The sequence below is a fragment of the Pinus tabuliformis genome, chromosome 2_1, assembly GCF_031772625.1.
Source record: "Pinus tabuliformis cultivar Carrire ecotype Pingquan chromosome 2_1, CPIR1, whole genome shotgun sequence".
NCBI lineage: Eukaryota > Viridiplantae > Streptophyta > Pinopsida > Pinales > Pinaceae > Pinus > Pinus tabuliformis.
The window spans coordinates 667,233,429-667,240,256 of NC_142299.1; the positions used below are offsets into that span (position 1 = coordinate 667,233,429).

Genomic DNA, 6,828 nt, shown 5'->3' on the forward strand with positions numbered 1-6,828 from the left:
ATTCAAAGAATAAAACAAAATAGTTTTTATTTACACGTAATGAAACAAGCCATGGGAGCTGCACGCCCCATTAATTTTACAAATCAAATCAAGGTCATTTCACCATATTCAAGGTCATTCCAACATTTTATTCACTGTTCTAATAGGGATAACGAAGATAATATCGCCAATAAAGCAGATCCAATTAATCAATCAAATAAATTTATTTATTTTTATATTTAAATATAAAATTAAAATATTAAATCATTAAAATTCCCAATTGTTATAATTAATATAAAAAATCTTAGATTAAAGTATGCTTCTCATAAATATTATTAGTAAATGGAAAAAATGTATTTCTCATACATCATTTCTGTTTCAATATTTATTCAAATTGTTATGTAAAATTAGTTGATTAAATCCATGACTCAGTAATTTAATATATAAAATTTTAATAATTAAATTATGTATTTTTTATTAATATATATAGATATATAATAATTTATATAAATATAGTTAAAAAAAAATAAATGGAAATATATAATTTCGTCTTCAAGATTTAGGAAAAAAAACATTTTTTATTTATTTAATGTTCGGAAATTAAAAAAAATATATAATAAATGAATCTAAATAAATATAATAAATATTAAGAAAAAATATAATAAAAAAAATTCAAATTAAACCGCACAACCTGGAAAATATTTATATAATTATAATAATATAGATTATTTTTATTATTATATTTTGAGTTAATTTTTAGGACTTAGATATTATTATGTGTGATATACTCTTATTATTATATTAGATATTTTCATTTATATGATTTGAACATAAAGAGTGTTAGGAATAATTATTTATTTATTTATTATATATTTTTTTTTGGTGTTGGTGAGACATGTGGGGAATTGAATTAGATACACAAGGGCTTGCTAACATGTTTTTTTTCCAATTACACCACTGATTTTGTCATTAATTGTATCTATAGACATCTCTATTTTAAAATAAAATTTCCTTAATTTTAATTTAATTATCTAATAATTATTAAACAAATAGTAGAGATTTAATTTTCACTTAACATATTTTTAATAATAAACATATATCAAAGATGAACTTTGAGTTAACTACAATAATATTATTATATTACTAATTTGCCAAAACACCTCATTAAGTGAAAAATTATATTACTAATTTGCCAAAACACCTCATTAAGTGAAAAATAGAAAATGTTATAACTCCGCTTTTATATATTTATGAAAATGAATTAAAATATCTTCTATGAAATTTTAGAAATATAGTCTCACGGCCTCCACGACTTGCGTCCAATTACCATGAGTCTTTTGCTAACTATTGCTTTCGCATCTTCTTACCAATTTATGCTCTCAATTTCCATGAAAAGGGTCAAAGCAAATCCCTTCGATATTCATGACAATATTATTCTAATTTTTTATCAATATTTTTAAATTTAATAATTTTGTTTAAAGTTTTCATTTTTTTTGGCATAAAAATATTTTTATATTACTTATCAAAAATGAATGTTTACATACATATTTTTTTTTGTAATTCCGATAACCACACAAATTGCATTAACTAGACGATAATTAGGCTATATGAAACAATATAAAAAGATCCAAGTCTACAAAATAAATCAACCACCCAACAAGATTAAGACAATAAACATTTAACACCCAACAGGATTAAGGCAAGAAAGATAAAATAGAAGAAGAGTCGTGCATCATGAACCACTTAACAAGATTAAAGTTGTAAACATTTAACATCACGCTTATGATTCCATTTCACCATACACTAACCTAGATCCATCTTAACTCTGATCTATCAAGCGCCAAGATGGATCAAATCTCTTGAGGTGCAAACTTCTTTTTTGAGTGCAAAACTTGAGGAAAGGTTTTCACCTCGACAGATTCGATCCCTCTCGGTGCTTGATAGATCCAGAGTAAAGATGGATCTAGGCTAGTTTCAGTCGTGTGTGGCCAAAGAAAATATAACGAACAGATAATTGATTTTATCAATAATATGTAAAATCATCTAATATTAATCTAGTCATTTTAAATATGCTAAATATTTATGAGATTAATTTGTTCATTTTAATTTTTAATTTTCCTAGTTACCTTAGTTTGTTGAGATGATAAATATTGTGAATAACTTTAATGATGAAATAAAACTTTTGAATGTAAAGTGACAATGTAATAGTGTTGAATGGTAGAAAATGTGAATAATAAGAATATAGTAAATTACAAATAGTCTTCATTGTGATTAATCTCAAACTATTTTTTTCTACTATTCTTATTGTCACCTTTGTTACTTTTGTTGTCTTTTCATATCGATTATATGAAAAGGACATGTTAAATCGTAAACCATTTAAATCTTTAGCTCAAGATATTGTAGTAAACATTACACCTTGTTTTTCTTTCTCTCCAATATTAATAGGTTGAATTGCTATAGCACAAAAATAAATGTACATTGTTAATATTTTTTTATGATTACACTGAAATTAATGCACAATATTAATCCAATCACTTTAAAATTAATGTACGATCATACATCCAATTACATCAAATCAAAAATCAACATCTACATTGAAATAAATGCATCTAATACAAGAAATCAAATAAGATTAGAAAACAACGTTTACACCGAAATCAATGCATCTAATGCAAGTAATCAAATACTATTAGAAATCAACATTTAGACTCAAATCAAATGCATCTAGTGCAAGTAAGAAAATAGGTTTATAAGCCAACGTCTACACTGAAATCAATACATATAGTGCAAGCAATCAAATATTATTAGAAATCATCATCTACATTGAAATCAATGCATCTAGTGCAAGCAATCAAATATCATTAGAAATCAACGTCTACACTAAAATCAATGCATATAGTGCAAGCAATGAAATAGGATTAGAAATCACCATCTAAACTGAAATCAATGCATCTAGTGCAATAAATATCCTTCCCTCTCACCCCCCTCCATATATATATATATATATATATATATATATATATATATATATATATATATATTCCTCCAATTCTTCTTCTTTGTCTCTCTATCTCAACTCCACAAACACACACGCTCTCTCACTCCATATCTATCAATCGCTTTGTCCATCCCTCTCTCTCTTCATCTCTCTCTTCTTCTCTCTCTACACTTTCCATCCATATCTCTATCTCCCTTTGTCTCTCTATATCACTCACAAAACATACACCCTCTTTCTCCAATCTCTCCTCCTCTCCCTCCCTCTCTCTCTTTCCCTTCTCCCCCTCTCCCCCACTTCTATCTCTCTTCCCTCTTTTTGTCCTCTCTTCCTCTCTCTCCATTTTTCTTATCACTCCCCCTCTCTCTCCACCTTTCTCAATCCATTTCTTTATTCTTACCTCCCTCTCTCCCCCTTCAACTCCATCTCTCTCTCTCTCTCTCTCAACTCTGTTACTATATCCTTCTCTCTCCCTCTCCTTCTCTCCATTCTCTCCTTCTTTGTCTCTTTATCTCACCCCAAACATACACACTCTCTGTACGTCTCTCCTTTGTCACTCCCTCTCTCTCTCCACTTATCACTCTCTATGTATTTCCTATTCCCTCCCCCTCTCCTCCTCTCTCTCAAGTCCGCTCTCTCATACTTCCTCTCTCTCCCTTTCTCTCCTACCTCCCTCTCTCTTCCCTCGTCACTCTCTCTCTATTTTCCCTCCAATTCTCTCTCTTCCCCCATCACAATCCTCCTTTCTCTCAAGTCTTGTCTCTCGTTCTTTCTCTCTCTCCCCCCCACCTCTCTCTCTCTCTCTTTTCCCTACAATCCCCTCTCTCTCTCTCTCTTCCCTCCAATCCTCTCTCTTCCCCATCACACACACACTCTCTCTCTCTCCAACTATGTTACTATGTTCATCCCTCTCTCCTTCTCTCCCCACCTTCTCTCTATCTCTCTTTCCTTCTCTCTTTATCTCACCCCTAAGCATAATTTGTCTCCCTCCATCTCTCCCTTGTCACTCTCTCTCTCCACTTCTCACTCTCTATGTCTTTCTTCTTCCCTCCCTCTCTCCTCCTCTCTCTATCCTTCCTCTCTCTCCATTTCTCTCTTACCTTCCTCTCTCTTCCCCCATCTCTCTCTCTCTCCACCCTCCAATCCTCTCACTATCTCCCTTCGTCTCTCCTGCTCTCTGTGTCTCCCTCTCCCTCTCTTACCCTTCTCTACATCTCTCACTCATCTCCCTCTCTCTCTCTTCATTCCTCCTCTCCCCTATCCTTAAGTTTATCTCCATCTCTCCCTTGTCACTCCCCCTATCTCTCCACCTCTATCACTCTATGTCTTTGTTCTTCCCTCCCATATATATAGAGTTAATATATAGCATGATATATGAGTTATTAAATTTAATAATATTAATATTATAATATATTAATATGAATATTAGATTTAATAATAATAATAATAATATTTTAATATTAATATTAGGGTTAATAATGTTTTTTTTGTATGGTATTAATCATAATTTGGCCCATGGGCTCCATTATGGAATTATAAAAGGAGGTTAGGTTTATGGAATAAATATAAAAGGAGATTTTATTTATTTACCGTCCCTCTAGTTTATTTATATTTTTATTTATTTACCATACATCTTTTTTTAGTGTTCGCAAACCTCGTTATATTTTAAATTTATATTGTGTTTATACATATTAATAATTAGATTGATTTTTAAATACAGCCAACATTAGATTAAAAATGTTAAATGTTAAACACTACATTTACATTTTACATTTACATGTTTACATGTTTACGTTTTTATGTGAAATCTACCTGCCTCTAAGTACAATAATAAAATAGAAAAAAAATTCATATATCATGGAATAATGAGATAAACAAAAATTTTGAATATACAAAACTAAAATATAAAAATTAATTTTCAAGATGGAAAAATAATGGAGGTGGAAAATAAGATGGTTAACCTTACACTTTAATTATATTAACATTCAATTTGTTTGATATTAATTTAAGTTTTTTTAATTGCGATTTTTGTAATTCTTCTTCGTAAACTTTTTTTTAATTGTAAATTTTGAAAACTTATTTAAATAAAATTTAAATAAGTGTAGTTTTTTCCCTGACAAATATATTTAGTTTTCAAAAAAATTCACACCCAATAACAGGGTTCAAAATTATTATAATAAAATTCATCATATAATTTACTTGAACCTAGATTTTAAAAAATCCGGATTTAAATATGACAACGTAAACAAAATTTCCAGACACTGAATTTCCTTAGGTCTATAAACAGGGCATGAAGGACAAATTACCGTTCGGTGGACAGCTAGGGTTCATTTGAAATCACAGGCCTGCCTAGGGTAAGTCGGCATACGCGGCGCCGCTGATCATATCGACGCATTCGGTACGAGGGTCTTTCGTCGGTGCCGACAAATCATTACCAATTAGTCGTTCGAGATGACAGGCTGGTGCCTGTCCAACTTGAACACTCAAGTCCTCCATTGCGGCGCGTTCCCGCTCTGCCATGTTCACACCAGCATGATCCTAAATCCCAGATCAGTTGTTCCGCCAAATTCCATTTGATCCTTGAGCCTCGAAATTTTAAACAAGTCTCTCCTACGCTCTGTCTCGATGGCAAGTTTCTGCAAGCCCTTCATCGTATGCTTTGGCCGTATCTCAAATTTTTGCAGCGCTCCATTTACCCAGAAGTTCGTAGGTTATGCAAATTCTCTCCTTTTCCCTTTTCTCTTTATCTGTAAGCTGTTCGTTTAGGGTTTCAACGTGTTCTTGATAAATTCTCAGAATATAGCTTAAGCTTGCTCATCCTTTTCTGACAGCATGATGTCTCGAAGAAATACCGAAGAAAAGAGATATGAATAAGCTTAGTGTTATCAGATTTACAGCTGTGGGGACTTGCGTCTGTCGATGATACTTGGTAAATAAATTCACAATCTGCTGAAACGGAGAGGACGTCAAAATAAAAAAGTTAATGCGGGATCCGCTGTGAAAAAACGATTGGAAGGAACAGTTTATGTGAACCAGTAGAAGGTCAAGTTCATTTGAACTCCTCAAGTTATAGCAATCTATTTTCATCATTTTATTATACTAACACTATCCCTCGTCATGTTGTCTCAGAAACGGTAATGGAACTCGAACAGACACCTCAAAACTTTCTAGTAATTTTCGTTTTTCTTCGATAAAGCTTTTCCTTCGTTTTCATAGATACTTCTTTCCATATTTCTAATTTTGATTCTCTTCATCGTTCAAACTATTATCTATCTGCTGATATGGTGTAGGGGTTGGGTTTTGAGTGGATGCTGCATGGATTCTTTTGTGGGAGAAGGATCAACTTTGAGATATTCATAAATATTTAAACCTTTTTTAAGATGGAGCTAAACTATTTCTCCTCCATGGGAATGTTTGGAAGCGGTCATTTTTTGAATTTCGATAAGTGCAACAAGAGACTTCGTATGTAGTTGTTTTTATGATTGTATAGAGATTTTTTAAGTATGATATCATAAATATTTATAATATTTTATAATTTTAGAAATAAATTAATATCTGGTTAGTTTTTAATTTAGTAAATAGCTATTAGGGTTTAAAAAAAATATTGAGCCATGTTGAAAGCTTTGGAATATTGTTTTTTAGTTAGAGGATTGTTGTGGAGCATTTCATAGAGGACTTTCAAAAATGTTTTTCATAAGTTTGGTCATTTTAGTGAGTTCAAGGAATGAATGATAGCAGTCATTTGGCTGGCAGATTGTCTTACTATTGAAACATCCAGATCCACAATAGGGAGGGATGTTGCCACTCAAGAAAGCCTCAATTTGGGAAAAAAAGCAGAAGAAAGAATCTCTGCA

At 31.3% G+C, this 6,828-nt stretch overlaps 1 long non-coding RNA gene across 1 annotated transcript; it reads left to right on the top strand.

Annotated features, from left to right (window-relative positions):
* Positions 1 to 5,552: 5,552 nt before the first annotated feature.
* LOC149202360 (uncharacterized) lies at positions 5,553 to 6,431 on the top strand. Its single transcript, XR_016253518.1, has 4 exons — positions 5,553 to 5,680; positions 5,806 to 6,016; positions 6,104 to 6,144; positions 6,265 to 6,431. It is a non-coding gene; the product is annotated as an uncharacterized LOC149202360 (long non-coding RNA).
* The last annotated feature ends 397 nt before the right edge of the window (positions 6,432 to 6,828 follow it).